Genomic DNA, 16,913 nt, shown 5'->3' with positions numbered 1-16,913 from the left:
TGTCAAAAACTTACCCTTTCTTTGGCAGTTTGTTAGTTCTACCTGTTTGGGTTGTTTTCACTTACAGCATGAAAAGAAAAAGTTTAGTTTCTATCTACAGTGAGGTCTATACCATCAGATTGATCTTGTGTTTGATGTCTTTCATAAATTGAAGGTCACACTCATAGTTTAAGCTTGAAATTGTTCCTTAGTAGCAACTAAATGAGTTGATCTGTATGGAATTAGGTTGGTAAGAGAGGTCAGAATGAAAGTTTCAGGATAGGACTTGGCACAATATAAGGAAATCATATAAAATTGATGTGTTCAGTCTGTAGTGAACTATTGATTCATACTTTTTATTGTATCTTTCAGCATTCCTGTGGAGGAAAAAAAAAAAAAAGTATATAGGATATCAGAACAAGATGTCTGAAACAGTCTGTTTTGGCTATAGTAGAAAAGTTCATGGTTCCTTTAACTACATCTCAGATAAGTGAAAGAATATTATTGAATAAACTCTTTACATAAGTGAAGTGGGTAATAATTATATAGAATTTTTCACACAGTCCAATAAGATAGGGCCATATTTATAATATTTTCTGACTCTTCTCAGTTAAATAACAAGATCAAGACTCTTACTTTTGTCAGTGCATACTAAAAAGGTTTTTGCATATATTTATTGCTTACTGCTTTTGATAAAGAAGTAGAAAGGGACCAAAATTTCCTTCCTTAAATGTGTATAACTTTAACAGATATACAAGAATTTAAGATCAAATTCTCTTGGTGAAAATATCCCCAAAAGGAAAGTCAGAAATTTCCATCTGAGACCAGAGAGACTAGAAAACACATATGAGCTTGAATTGTGTCATTCGTGGATGGGCACATTTTCTTGAAGGGTGACGACTCAAAGTTGTTGGCCATGTATCTCTGAGGTCAGGTTTTTATGTATATGTAACTATATGCTGCAGTATGGATAGCTATAACAAAGCAGAGAACAAATTTGTCTCCTTTGCAGCTACGAAATCAGATGGTAACAAGTCTTTGTGTACACATGACTCTGTACTGCAGTCACTTCATGCAGTGCACTTGCTTTTCCAGGTGAGATGGATTCTGTAATTACACCTGTCTGCCTCATAAGAGCATATGCTATGTTAGGATGTAAAATCTTCTTGCAGATTTTAATCCCAAGGTATTTACAGACTAATTGTTTGGAATGTCCAGATAACATGCCACTTGTGATATAGTAAAACCTTCATATGGGCTTTTTGAATTATGATTTTTTCTAGCTGACAAAGAACTTGCACTCTAGGTACAGTTGTACTACTGCTAAAGGAATGATTATCATGAACGTACCAAGTTTAAGACATACAATTTTGTTCAGTAGAAATGAACTTACATGCAATACTAAGGATGACTATGATGCATCATACAGTGGTTTTGCCTAATTCCTTGAATGTGATGTCATCTGTTTCCTTGCCCTTGCTTAGGCAAAAATATAGGGCAAATTCAGAGAATCTTTGTTAGAATGGAAGAATGGTCTCATCAGTTCAGACCAGGGATTCTTGTAGCCCTTGCCATAGAGTGCAGCATCCTGTCTCCAACAAGCCATAGATTTCCTTAGAAAAGAGGAAGAGGACAAGAAAATATTACACGTTTCTTGAAAATTCTCCCAGCCTCTGATTGCTTTCAGCTCAAGGGATTTCTGGTGCAGTTTGTCTAAATATCAGTGAATTGCTCTTCTTAGTGATCATTCAGTTTCACCTTGAAATTTTTAAATTTCTTGCATCACTAGTATGTTTCTGAGAGTTTCGTAGACCTGCCACCATTGAACAAAGAACCACCTTCTTTTGTTTGTTTTGAACTTTGCTCCTACCAGCTTCCTTTATGGTTGCTAGTTTTTCTGTATATAAAACATTATACTGAACTCTAAAATGGTATAAAAGTACAGTTTGAGCACTCTGTTTTGGTACAAATTATTGCAGAGCATCACAAAAACAGCTTTACAGTTGAATTTATTTAAAAACATTTCTACAGTAGAGGAATATCATTTTTACAGCAGTAGCAAGGTAGAAATTATCACTTGTTACTTTAACTCACAAAATTCTATTGGATCTGTATTGACATTGTACAATATTCCATACACAATTGGTGGAAATGCTTCTGCAGACTGCATTTGATCATAAATACCAGGTACTGAGATCATAAACCCCACATTTTTATTGACACTGAGATAGGTTTAACTCATGTTTAACGCAAGTTATGTTTGAAAGCTGCAGGGAAGGTGACATAAGCTGGATTTTGCTGATAGTTTGAACAGTGGCCAAGGTTTATAATGCAAGGTCAGAGGGGACCTGATACCAGTAATACGGGCTGGAATGATATATGTGTGTTGTAGTTCTCATTGAAGGTCATTTATCATGTAATGAATACTTCATAACATTTCTTGAGTTGAAGCTTAAATATTGTGCTGCAGTGTAATTAAGAATTAGTTAGGGTAGAATAAAGATATCATCTAAATCTCTACATATGTCAACTGAAGAATTTAGGTCAAGGCAGATTGTAAGAGTACTGGCTACAGAGGCCAGGTTTTTAGATACTCCTGTGCTTGTTGCAGAGAAGAGATAACTTTAACATGCTTCAGACTGAAAGAAATGTGTGTTTGTTTGTTTACTTGTTTTAGTACAGGAGATAGTAATGCAGTCAGAAGTAATGGAAAAATAATAAAGAAGATCATTACTATCTTCCAGAACTAATTTTTTTTTTTTTTTTTTTTTTTGCTGAATAGTGATACACCATGAAATTGTTCAGTATCTTTCAACAATTATAAAACTTATGAACTTTAAAAAAGGGAAACTGGTGCAAACAGTGCAGAGATATATTTTAAAAATTAACTGAAGGAATTAAAGAATGTCAATCTTAGACCACTGCCATTTGTGTTGGTAATAAAAATATTCTACACCACTAAATTGCACTTCAAGCACCAGCTAATAGGAGTATGTAATAGTCAAAAGATGTGATAGGTGGGCTACAGCTGTACTAATATCACCAACAGTGGAACAGACTATTATACTTACCAACAGGTGCAGATAAAATAAATTGTGTTCTTCTGACCATTGGTTAAAATTACTTTGTTGACAAGATGCCTTTATATTGCTGATCACAGGTAGTGTCTTTTTTTTTTTTTTTTTCCTAAAGCATTAAATAAAATTTTCTAGTGAAAAAAAAAAATCTGAGCTGTCAAAAAACAAACATCGGAAAGCATTATATTCCAATCATTTGTGATTGAGAAGGCAGAAAGAAGACATTGCAAAATTGCTCAAACAGACACTTTCACTTTCCGAATCAGCTTGTTATTTATAACATAGCTGCTGGCACTTTCAGAAATTTGCAGATGTAAACAGCCAGTGCCATTATGGGTTGCATGCAGAGCAGAATTATACCCTTCAGCCAATGAGTACCTCTTGAGGAGAAGCTACCTGGTGACCCTCATTTTAACTCAAATTGTAGAAATGAACAGTTTATCTTTTCTGTGTTTATTTTGTTGTTGTTTTTTGGTGTAGGTTGTTTCTTTGTTTTGTTTCATTTTTCTCAGAAAGGAAAGAGAGCAAACTAATTTTATCTTCATTCTCCTGTGTTTCTGATAGCATCCTTCATAAGTTAGTGATTGACTTTTCTTGTTACAAAAACCCTTTTCCCACCATCTTTTGATATCGGCACTTTTTTCTTTTTTTTTTTTTCCCAAATGTTCTTACTACTGAGGAGGTCTCTGAGAACCAGACTTTTGGTGAAGAAAGACTGGAAGACTTGTTCATTTAAAATACATTACTAACTTAGGTATCTTCTCATACCTTTAAAAAAGCAAGATATAAAATACAAAAGGAAACTTTTTTTTCCCTTCATTTTGTTTGCGTTTGGCATCGCTGTGGAAGACGCATAAAGGTTTTCTGCAGTGATATTAGTATTCTGGCAAGCTTTCATTTTTGATACATAGACTATCAAAATGCTGACAGATGCAATATTATACAGGAATGCAAAGATTATGTTTGTGTTTCTGTATATATCCTGAAAAAAAAAAAAAAAAATCAGATCTCTCCTAACTACTCTGTTCCAGAATGCTCAAGCCATCTGCTTGGTTTTCCTGCTGCATTTTGTCTCATTAGTCATGTTCACATGTATTTCAGGCTGCTTAATTTCATTACACAAAGTATTATGCACTGTTCATCCAATAAGTGAGAGAGGTTCATTCTGCTACCCAAGGGACTTGTAAAAAGAAGTTTTAAACCTCTAAGAAAACCTGAAAATTCTTGTTGAAACATGGATCACGTTTCACTGTTACCTCTATTAACATACTAAAACTTACTTTATTGATTAAGTTATCCATCTTTCTCTGACTCCCAGAGGCTAACTGCTGTCTCCCTAGAAATATTTACTTCTCACTAGGATTTTTTAACACAATTAAGATCTCTACACAAAACTGTCATGTTTAAAAGTTTCCTTTTAGGTGGGGTTAGTATTGCTGCCTCATAGCAAGGTTGCCAGTTTTGAAGAGTATGTGGCTGTGGCCATCCCCATGAACACCTAGAATTAGCAAAATTAAAAGCCCTTAAAAAGGTTTGGGATTCACAGAGGCAAGAGAGATCCGTTAATGCTGAAGATGCAAAACCTCCAGGAGCAGTCACTATTGGGTGTGCTCAAGCTTCTCTCAGCATCTGATAAATACGCAGCATCGCCAGAGTGACTGAGCATTCTCGCATTGCAAGACTAATGGCGCTGATAAACCTGCGATGGCTTTTGGTAACTCCTCTGTGCAATGGGAAGGAGCCAGCCCCCACAGTAGGAGCTGGGCTTACATGTACCTCCATGGACCCAGACGGGACCACAGTAAGAGTAACAGTAATGGACAAAAACTGTCAGCGCTGGGCTTCGAGGGGCGGTGGCCAAGGCTTAAGGGGCAAAAGCCCTAGACTACTGATGATTTGTCAGCCTGGATAATGGGAAGAAACATAAAAATTGGGCATGGAGTAGGAAACTGGGATTAACAAGGCAAAAAGAGAATTGGCAGGGATCTCTAGAGAAAACATTTTTAATAAGGAATTGAATACCCGGACAGCAAGCTAAGAGCTGCCAACATACTTCCATTAGCAACAGCCAGTAATCGTAGCTGGAGAGAGCTGGGACTGGGTGAGAAATGATCCAGGAAGGCAGCAAAAGAGACTACACTGAGAGCTGTGCTCCAGTATATAGCAACATGCAGTATATGCTGAATTTGCTCAAGAAATAAAATGAGAAAAACAAACAAACAAACAAAAAAGGATCCATTATTAGATGTAAAAAAGAGTGGATTTTTTTTATCTTCTAAAAAATTCACAATGAAAATCGATTTTATCTTAAGAATCTACTAATATACAAATTGTAGAGCACTCATGGAGCAGAATGGGGGGACCCTTTAAATTCCTTAATCAAGCAACATAGGTGCTGAGTAAGCATAGATCTGTCCCAAAATATGGTACTCAGAGATTGTCATAAAAGCCTCAGAAAGAGGCTGAATTAAACTTTGAGTGCATGACATTGCAATAGTGTTCTTTTATTAATGTTGTGGTTTGCATCTGATGAGTTTAATTTTACTTTGTTGTTTTGATAAATAAGTATATTCTATCCAGACAGCCACAAGGTACAAAATAATTGTCGACTCTGAGAGCTGGAACATTTTTTAACCACCTTTCCCTGATATTTATTTCCTTAAAGCCATAGATCTTGGAGTCATTTGGAGGATATCACCTTTTTTTTTTTTCTTTAATTTCTGATGGAAAAGACACATTGCGTGGTGGTGTAAATTCTTGTTTAGAGAGTATAGGCTTTACTCTCTAAAAGTAATAGAAGGGTAATTATACATTTATAGAAATTTCCATTGTTTTTACTCTTGTGGTTAATAATATTGATGTCTTAGTACATCAGTCATGAAAAATAAGTTTCAAAACTATTCAAAATACTTTCAATGAACTTTTGAATTATGCAATTAAGCATTTGCAATAGAAATTGCAATGTACAATAAAAACTGCAATGTGCAAATATTGCAATATGCAATAAAAATTGCAATGTGCAATAAAGTATCTTTATTTCTAAGTATTCTTACTGTCTTAACTACTGCCAAGACCTCCAAAATGAAATAATGATTGTATTTCACAGTAAGGAAAATAATCAACAGCAATACATGTATGAGATGGGCCCTGAGAACAGCTTATATGGTGTATGATGAAGTTATTGATCAAGGATTCAAGACATTTATGGCTGAAAAGATTCCTTAAGCTAGATTCCTTGTCTGACATTCAGCATATTGGTTAATTTTGTGTACCTCAGCTTCCATCTGTAGGATAAATATGTTGATACAGCTTTTCTCCTATCCTTTGCATGTGTATAGGGGATTTGATTTACAAAAATCTTAAAGATCTCTAACAGTCTTGTTCAAACAACTTCCAGTACAGTAAGCATTCAGACTTCACTGGAGCGTGTAGACAGAGCTGTGGGGAAAAAGCTAGGTGAATTCTCTTAATTAACCTTAACCAGAGACTCTATAGAAGAAAAATAATACGGGGGCATAAGCTGAATTGTTCTACAAAATTATTTGAGTCTAAAGACTGAATTTTCTTCTGTCACTTTTGCCCTTTAATGCAAACTGTTTTGAATTGTGTATAGAAGGAAAAAATATAGAAGTACAAATCCAGGTCTCTTTAGTATCAAATGAGTTCAATGAGAATGCTAACTTAAGGAACCTTGTGGGTCAGTACAATTGACTGTACTTGTCTCACTGATTAAAACTAAAGATACATATCTATAATATTGTAGCACACTAAGAAAACAGACCACATGAGCCCAATGAAGGAAACATGTATGTCTTTTTTTTCTTTTTTTCCTGTGTATCTTAATAATCTGGTTAACTCTCATGGTAATCAACTTCTGACAATCAGCAGCTGAAAGGCATTGAAGAAACCAAGTATAATTAAAACCAAGTATAATTAAAAGACTTTTTAAGCAGCAGTTGTTTGTAAGCAAAGATGGAAAATACAGCTGCAGAGGTACAGGCAAGTGTTTACATGGAATGTCTTTCTCTTAAAGGGAGAAAATAGAAGGGATTTTTTCTGAGCTGTGAAGAAATTAGAAACTGACTGATAGAGCCTTCATTCAAGATTTTCCTGTGAAAAGAAAACCGTGTTGACGCCAATGATATAAGGTATTTTCAACAAACGGATTCTTTTACCTTCTGTACCTGCTTAAATGCTTTAAGGCATGGCACTTTCCTAGAAATAAAATGGAGGTAGTAAATGATTTTAAGTAATGGCTTTTTCAGATGTAAAGTCTATTAGATCAATGAATGTGTAGTTCTGCAGAAATACATGATATTTGAAATTGCCATGAAAGACAGTCTATATGCATTTGTTGACTGTTCATATAGCACTTCTATTTTTTGTCTGTTCTCACCATCAACTTGCATTTTATCAAATCCCAAGCTGTCATGGTTCATTATCCATAGATGATCTTGAGCAGCCTTACATCGTAAAAAAATATGCTGTGACATCTGCCATTGTGCACCAGTATATAGATAATTTCTGAGTAAGGTTTGTCTTTGATTTATCCATTCATTAGTGTGCATTCTTGTATTTTCACATGTGAATTTCTTAAGCAACAGGAGCTGTATAGACATTACTGTGGTCTTTCAGGTTGTGGATGTTTCAGCTGTGCATATTTAGCTAATGAGTTCCATCTGAGTTAATGTTTGTACAACTCAATCTCCACTAGTAGTCACATAGCTGTTGTAGTCCAAGTCATTACATAAGCTCCTGTATCAGTGATGTAGACAGGACAGTGAAATTGTAATAATAGTAACTGTAATAAAAAAGAGCAATAATGTCCAGAAATATATATACATGTATATATATACACTAATGTACATATACATTAGTGTATATATCTATATATAGTGATATATATATCTATTTATAGTGATATATATACTAATGTATATATATACTAATGTATATATATTATCATTACCATATTATTTATCATATTTATTACCATTATCATATCTATTACATTAGAGTGTGTGTGTGTGTGTATATATATATATATATAGGATAGGATAGGATAAACCAATAAAGACTTCATCAGTGTGTGTGTATATATATATATATATATATATACACACACACTGATGAAGTCTTTATTTCCTGTAAGTTAATTTCATTGATAGGAGGCTATTATTCTTTTTTGAAAGGCAGTAAGTGAAAATGCATAGACTTCGTAGATATTAGTAAGCAAAAGTCCTCTCCATCCCTCTAATTTACATGTCTGTTTAACTACTGTGATGGGAAATGGAACATTTTATTTTATTTTATTTTATTTTATTTTATTTAGGGATGCTCCAAGGTGATTAAATGCTATTGTTTTGGTAATAAAACGTTTGGAAATTATTATATTGCCACTGCTACTGCTTCATCTAAAAATGTGTCAACAATCAAACACTGAAAATTTATTACTATGCTATTTAGCTTTGTACTTCTTGAATTGATAACAACAGCTTCTTTGGTTAATTTCTAATAGTTAGGAAATTGCTTGGATACTTTTCTGAATATGTTACACCTAAACAGCATTTCTTGCTCTAGCCTAGATAGCCTGTCTTCACCCAATTGCTTTGATGTTTCCTCCAGGGATGAGGAGAGTAAGAGAAACAATCTTGTTCTGTTAAGATTCCTTATAATTGCCAGGCTTGATGCAATTTCAGTGAAACATTGCACTAAAACCATCTTCTTAATAGATGAAAACAGTTGCTGTATAGTCTGAAGATATTTATGGGGCTTCCATTTGCATGTCACAGTTCCCATACCAATTAATTGTTTACACCACCCCTATACAAGGGCTTCAATACTTCATTTGGGTTAGAGCTTTTTGTACTTTTTCTGTTTGTTTGTGCAGATGTTTCACAGAGAGCATGTGGAAGTGGAGATCATTCACAGGTCAAATGAAAAGCAACAACATATAAAGACAATGAAATTTCAGGGCACCTTTCAATGAAAGTTCACAAAACAAGTGAAAAGCCATAAGAAAATGCAAAGCAATATGTCCTCAAAGTAAATTGTCCCCAAGGAAAATAACTCACTTGGAAAGAATACTACTATTCTTTTGTGTTGTAAAGCAGATTGTTGTGAAACTAACTCTTGATGTATGACTTTAGTGGTGGCTGTCACTTTGTCCAAAGCTTACCTTTTATTTTTGATAGTAAAACACAGTACAGCACTGTGCTGAATGTGGAAAAAGAGGGGAGAGAACAGCACTGTGCTGAATATGGAAAAAGAGGGGAGAGAAATAGAGAGATTGGAGAAAAAAATATATATATTTTCTAATTCCCCAGCATCTGTTCCTGTTCCACCAAAACTTGCAAATGAATTTTGATTGGGGTAGTAGTGTGTTCATCACAGTGATAAAATTAATTTTCATCTCAGTTCACTATCCTGCATGTCTAAGTTACAAACAGTTTCTTCTGAGAATATGAGATACTGTCTATGAATGTGTCTGGGAGTAAATCACCAATGTTTAAATCTGTTATTATAGATAACTCAAATTAATTTAAATCAATGCAAATGTTTGGGGATCTGAATTTCCATTTGAACAATAACTTCAAGGACTTGCATGCACGTTGGACTGTCTTGTGCCCTGAGGTGGATTGCTACTAAAGAGATTATCCACATAAACCCAAGAGCTAAAATAGGGTCCTTAGGAATGTGAAATAGAATAAAGTTGACTATAAGGTAAATACAAAATGAAGAAGCAAATCAAAGCAAAAATTCAATAAGAATGACCCCAAGAACTTTTCAAAAAATCTACAGCAAGCACTTTAAAAAAATGCAATAAAACCTGAGGATCTGTTACACAAATCGGAACTAGAAATGCTTCTTACTCTGTCATCCAATTTATAGAACTTCTTTGGTAACGTATTATATATAGACAATACAACAATATTGAGGAAACTACAAAGTGGGTTAAAGGGGATGCTTTAATAAGCAGAGTCATGAGGAAACACCTTTTGAGACTTGCTGAGTATTGGAAAGTGTTTACTGAAACAAGAAATAATTGCAGATAGTTATACATTACAGATCTTCCTATTTAAAAATCCATTAAAATACTAACAATATTCCTTCAGGTGTTTTAGATGTAGTGTCTCTTCTTTCCTTTTATACATATTTCTGGTCAGTTGATTTTGGTGTTATTTTGTTTTTTTTTGTTTGTTTGTTTGTTTTGACTATAGTAACCAAAATGAAAGCTGTTCTCCTATTACAGGAGCTATTACTTCCATTGTAGTTGGTTTGGCTATTCAAGAAACGTAGTGTGGGTCACCACTAAGAGAATCCCTGTAGGAAGGCTGTAAATGATGGAGGCCCCAATCCAACTACTTTCAGTACTCTGACCCCATTAAGTGCAAAAGAAAAACATTACAGTTTATAGCAAAGCTCTCACAAATTTTTCTTATTTTATTGCGTTAGCAGTATTTTGCTTCTAGACCATTCAGGAAAACAAGAACAAATCCTGGAATACCCATTTCACTCTCCTGCTAGTAAAACACCACTAACTATGATGGAACATGCAGAACTACAAATGAAATTTCATTTCAATCAGTGAATTTGACTGGAGGAGAGAACTGATAATTAATTTTAGGGTTTATACATAGTATACCTCACTAAAAAGAAAGTATCTTATAAACTAATATTAAACTCTTCACAAGGTTCCCTGTGTTCCCTGATATTCCCTGTGTATTCTCTAAGTTGGTTGAGGGGGGAAAAAAACAGTTTCCAACTTATGCCTTATATATATATATGTGTGTGTGTATATATATATATGTATATATATAATTGTATTACCTTTCTAGATTTCCTGGACAACAAAGTACTATCTACTAGAAAGATGTTCACATTATCATGGGAGTATTCAAGAAACAAGCACTAAAGCATTGTTCCAGTGAACACCAAAATTATAGGTTACACAAAGTTGCCACAGTTTGCAGACCTGTCTCAGAGAAAAGGCTGTCACACAATAAATATTATTACAATTCCTTTTTTTTCCTGTATTTTTAACTTTTGCTTGTTTATTTTTCTGATGTAATACTTAATTTCTTTTCTAGGAGCCAACATTCCACTGATAAATTAAAGTCCCTAGGCTGTAGATGGATACATCTTGTGTTCTGTAATCATTTCCATCTTAAAGGTAAACCTTTTAAGGAACAATGAAAATTGATTTTTATATAGGTCTGTGGTGTATGAATCTATTGAAAATACAGAGAACAGTAATGAAAAATTTACTTCAGTTAATCTATTGAAATTTATTTAAGTGTGTATAACCTCCTTAGTTGAAAGTAGCTTACTACCTTATACTGGCAACATAGGTTGCAATGAGATTTCTGGGGTTTGGCAATTGAGGATAAATCAGACATACCAAACGATTTTTTGTGGGAAAATTAAATTTTCACAAAGTAATATAGTTAAATGCAGGTCTTACTATTCTCTTCCCTATAAGGAAGAGAATGAAATTGCTGGTGTAAAAAAGGTTTCTTTCTTCCCACAGTGCTGCATTTATTGTGTTACAGTCTAAAACAGCAGCAATTATACATAGCAGTTAAATAAAATGAGAACAATCAAACAGTCAGCTCACTGAGCCAGAGGTGGTACTTGGGGTCCCTGCTGTTTCTCCCAGTCAACCTCAGCACCAGTGATGGTCAGAAAATAGACTTCATATTCCTGCTTTTTTTTGGAGGAGGGGAGTTGGCAGGGGGAACATGACTTTTCCTTACTTTTTGGCAGGCAGAAAATAAACTAAAAACACTTGGGGGAGGGAAAAAAAAAAAAAAAAGATTTATGGGGAAAGAATATATCTACAAGTGTACTTTATAGTGTACTTCATACCTGGGAAGAATATTAACATTCTTAACTGTCTGGATAGAAGGTCCACCAGATTCCTACAGGAAGAAGCCTGCAGAAATGAGAATCACTTGGGATTTGCATTGTAACAAGAATTGTAACATTAATTTCTTGCAAGATTCCAATGGGAAGAAAAAACATACATAGAGCAACATAAGTGGATATGTGGATAGGATTTTTTTTTTTTCATACAGCAAAGTACGTTCCATGTAACTACTGCAGGAGGTCACACATTTTTTGAAATAATTCTTTTGAATTAATTCTGAGGATCCCCTGTAATGTATGACTATCTGCAATTATTTCTTGTTTCAGTAAACACTTTCCAAGGGCAAATATTTTCTGAGGTACATTGGAGTTATGACCTTGGAAAAGACCAAGGTTATAGTTTTACGATCATCTAAAACTGCACTTTTTCTGGAAGTGATGATCTTTGTTCCAGCACTAAACATTAACAGAGTAGTTTTCAGCCAGATCAGCCTTATTGCTGACACACAAGGAATAGTGTGGTGATGTGTGGGAAGTAGGGCAGGATCTCATCTATTTTGGCAGCAGCAAAACCTTAAATATGTTTAAGTATCTCCTGAAAGCACTCCAGAACTCAGCCTTCACAGAAGAAGGATGGAGGAAATGTGTCCAGACACCATCATTTACCTTCCGTGTAGCAAATGACAGTCACGTCGCAAGCATGCTTAGCACTTTAATGAATAATGAACTCCATTCACTTTCCTGTAATTGGACTAATTTTACCCAAATTAGTAAAATCAGTTCCCAGGCTTGATTCCCCAGTGTCTTGATTGTGGCTGATCTTGGTTGAATGTCAGACACCCACTCAGCCACTCTCTCACTCTACCTCAGCAGCAGGACAGGAGAGAAGCTCATAGGTTGAGATAAAATCAGCAACCAATTTAATTTATTGATGATTAAAATAGATTTGGATGGTGGGAAACAAACAAAAACCAAACAAACTAAAGCAAGCCGCCACCACCAAGCCTCCACCCAACACTTTTTCTCATGCTCAACTTCATTCCTTCACTCACGACTCCTCCATCTCCTCACCTCCATGTGGCCCCAAGCCTCCTCGCCCTCCTTAATCACTGAACTGTCTGCAGGGCTGTTTCTCTCACATTTTTTCCTCAATCCTCTCTACTGTTTGGGATTTTTGCCCTTTCCCAATCCATTTTCCTTTAAATGCCCCCAGGGTGGCTGCTGAGCTTAGCCAAGCTCTGTGGTGGGACCATTGGAGCAGGCTGGAACTGGCTGTGTCGTGTCCATCATGTGCCCTTTTAAAATACACCTATTTTATGTTAATGTAACAATACTGATTACAAGGGAACTCATCTTTCTAAATGATTTGTACTTACAAAAACAAATAAATCCCATTATGTATTTTAAGAAAATATTCTTTATTTTCAGCGGGGTTGTGCTTATGCTAGATACAAAGTTGTGTTTGTGTTTAATGTATTACGGCTATTAAGTACGTCTGAAAATCTGTGCTGAAAATGCAAACTAGTAGGTTATTCATTTTTCCCACAATACAATTTGTGGACCATCTATCACGCTATGCAGAAAGTTCATTAAACAGATCCCGTTGTGACAAAATTTTGCCTGTAAGCTTTCACATATGGCACTGAAAAAAATATATTTTCCTTCCTCTAAAAGACTCAGAAATGCTTGCATTCTCTATTAGATTGAATCCAAAATCTATATGTCCAGGATGTGTTAGAAGCGAAAAAGAGGCATCGGTGCCAGAAAACAGGCAAATCCCCCAGAGCTCTCTGGATGCATTCATGAAATGCAGCAGGCAGCTGGCCAGGTCTCTGCTCTGGGCTGGGAAGGTCTGCCCTATCCCTTCTAGTTCCCATCTCTCCACTTGTTGCTGGGTGTTTTCCAGACCACGGGGTAGGAAACTGACCTGAGACAAAGTTCAACCTCTGCTGTTCTCCGAGAACTTCTTTGATAAACTGGGTAAACATCGATTCCTGCTTTATTATTTATAATTGATGTCTCGTGTTATTAGAAACGCGATGACCCAACAAAAACAGTACATTGTCCTTTATAGCATGACATATTGTTTAGAACTGTTTGTACAAACAACTAGTTTATTTTGTTCTCACATATATAAAAAAAAAAAAAAAAAAAAAAAAGACACAATATGAAACTTTGTCTATTTTTAAAATACAAATTCTTATCTGTGCCTGACAGATCACATCAGTGTGAGAGGTCCAAAATTGGTGGTTCACTGTTAAATTTAATTATCTGGCACTTTCCAACAACAGCTTGTCTACTAGTGACATGTAGAATTTCATTTTGTTCAAACATCTTTTGTGTGTATGTCTCCTTGATATTGATAACAGTGGCTCATGGTAATGCTTATCTCCTTTTGATTCTGAAAATGTAATAAAGAAGGAAAATACAAAGTAATGGCTACATGCATTAGTTAGGCAGACATCCATCAAGGCTTGCATGAGACTTAGCTTTTCAGATATCTCAGGAAACAGAGATCATAAAAGCAGCATTAGGATGGTAAACGTGTCCACAAAACCAAATAAATCACTGTCCGAACAAGGATTGAGCCAGGACAGATCATTCTTGTTCATTCGTGGGACTATTTGTTCTATTTTTCCAGGCAGTTCTTTTAATAAATTGTTAATTACTAATCAACATAGTTATCTCTCTTCATAGCTACAGTAATGGGATGCGTCAAGGTATGTAAGGCTTGAGTCCATTCCACAAACTCTGGAGGACGTGACAGCAACAGGAAGCCAGTGCAAAGAGGGAACATACTCTTTATAATCTATTTTTTACAGATAAGAGTGGTCAGGTGGAAAAAAAAATACAGAATTGCAAGCACGGAACTTGATCTTGTTTGTATAACAGCCCTATCATTAAAGAACTGTGGGTATAAATAAAGCAACTGTAAACATAACTCTTGCTTTAGAGTTTCTAATGTAAATGTTTGAAACTACTGGATGCTTTTATGTAAGACGTGTTTAAATACATGACTTTGGTCTGTGAGATACTTGTGGATAATGAAATAAACAATAACTTCATGGTGTACTTGCAATTACACGTGGGGGGTATTTGGGGGGGTAAGACATACATACAGAAAAATACAAGATTTGGGTGGGTTTTATGTTCCAGTATATGCAGAGTTTAATGTGTCCAATAATTTCTGATTTTGTCTGACATAGAAAAGCCACTGTGCACTTATCAAATGTACAGTGCACTCTGCATGATGTGTCTCAGTTGTCTAAGCCTCCTTGGCTCTGTAGTTCCACACTTTCCATGACGGTAGCTGTGGCAGCCAGAATATGTTCCTCTCTGGACTGTTGTTCAAAGAACAAGTTAGGCACCTAATAGTAATGATTTTGAAAAATGTATATTATGTTTGTTTTATTTTGTTTTGAAAAAGTAAAATTACAATGTCAGTTGATAAAATACTATAACTTTGAATCAGAAAAAAAAAAGGTAATTATTTGAGAGAGAAAAATTGGTGAAAAAAGTAAGTCTGGCACCAGGATTATAGAAGAATCACCAAAATATTTTTAAGGTATTTTTTGTTCTGTGTCCAACCCAAACCTGCCAAAAGAAACTGAGTTTGCAGTATTTGCTTTTCAAATTTTAAGGTATTTATGATCAGAGATTCTCAAAATAGGAATTATCTAAATCATGTAATTTAAAAAGTTACTCTTTAGTGCATCAGAAATCATTTCCATTTTCATTTTAAAAGCCTCCATTATAAGACCACATAATTGTAGAAAAACATAGTACAAAGAGATAACACTCTAGGCTAGAATGGAATTGATAAAACTTAAAATAATTTCTGAGGTTGTTGAAATCATGTTACAAACCATGGAAGAAGATTTACTCTGCATGGTATATTAGATACTCCATAAAATACAGATATATATGTTTCTTTAGAAGACACAATATCTTTTTTTTTTGAACATATGTCTTTATTGATTTTACAGTGCTACATGTGCAGAGTGGTCTTATTACAGCGTTTTGACTTTGTGGCTCCTCGCCTCGGTAGGTAGATTCAGTACTGATTGGAGATTGTATGCTTCCTTAGCAGGACATCTAATCTGAACATAAGACCAGTGTCAATCTGCTCTATATTGTGAGGAAAACTAAAAATATTTTTGGCTTTCTGATAGGCTGTTGATAGGTTTTGATATATGCAATAAACAAGTTTGAGCTGTGTTGTGTGCCACAGAAGAGTCAGTTCATGAGTATGGTGCAGCCTGTGTCTCAGGAGAAGCAGAGAGAGAAATATTTTTTTTCTGAGTTAATCACATTTAACAGCTTATATAAAGGAAAAGGTGAGGTGGGTACAGCTGTGGATAAACCATACCCTTGATAAATTGGTCACAGGTGAGGAAGATGTATACCCAGTGACAAGGGATGATATATTTTCCCTAGACGGAGGAAACATATTGAGTATCTAAGGGTTTTAGCATTTCTGTTCCCTTACTAGGTCCAACTTGTGTGGTGGCTTCCAAGTGGGTTATAATGTCAACAGGGAATTTCCTGGCCAAAGCAGATGAGGTAGTGCAGCTTGTACTAAACTCAAAAAAACTTGGCAGCAAGCAAATGTCACTCTTTACCCCCAGATGGTGGTGTCCAGGAGAGGACATGTGATATACGCTGTACAGTGTTTTTTTTTAGGTATGCATATATAGGAGAAGATGGACAGGAGGTTCTGTTATGGTGATTGAGAGAAAAGCAAGCAAGGGGGACAATCGTGGTCATCTGGTATATTGGCTTTTCCATGTAAGGTTTAAAGTGTACTGAAATAGTACTTAAAAAAAAAAAAAAATCTCCACTGCAGGGAGCAGGTGGAGACAGGAGAGAGCTTCCATCTTGTCATCTTGGTCCATCTCCTCTGTATTAGGAACAGATGGCTGCAGTGAAGTGGGATTCCTTTCCATTCTGCAAACCTGAATATGGTATAAAACAAAAATAGCAGTTTTT

The 16,913-nt window shown here is 35.2% G+C and overlaps 1 protein-coding gene across 5 annotated transcripts in view; it reads left to right on the top strand.

The window, feature by feature from the left end:
- Positions 1 to 16,913, top strand: part of SYT1 (synaptotagmin 1) — a 360,501-nt gene that overhangs the window by 73,537 nt on the left and 270,051 nt on the right. For 4 of the 5 annotated variants that reach the window (XM_084528065.1, XM_084528067.1, XM_084528062.1 and 1 more), the window contains exon 2: positions 7,090 to 7,204. The exons of the other annotated variant lie outside the window; for it this stretch is intronic. The gene's annotated coding sequence lies outside the window, so the exon portion shown is untranslated. The remainder of the gene's footprint in view (positions 1 to 7,089; positions 7,205 to 16,913) is intronic. 5 annotated transcript variants of the gene reach the window in all.

Source organism: Aythya ferina (assembly GCF_964211825.1).
Source record: "Aythya ferina genome assembly, chromosome: 1".
Taxonomy (NCBI): Eukaryota; Metazoa; Chordata; class Aves; order Anseriformes; family Anatidae; genus Aythya; species Aythya ferina.
Note: the sequence above shows the minus strand (reverse complement) of the source record. Positions and strands in the feature narration are given on the sequence as shown.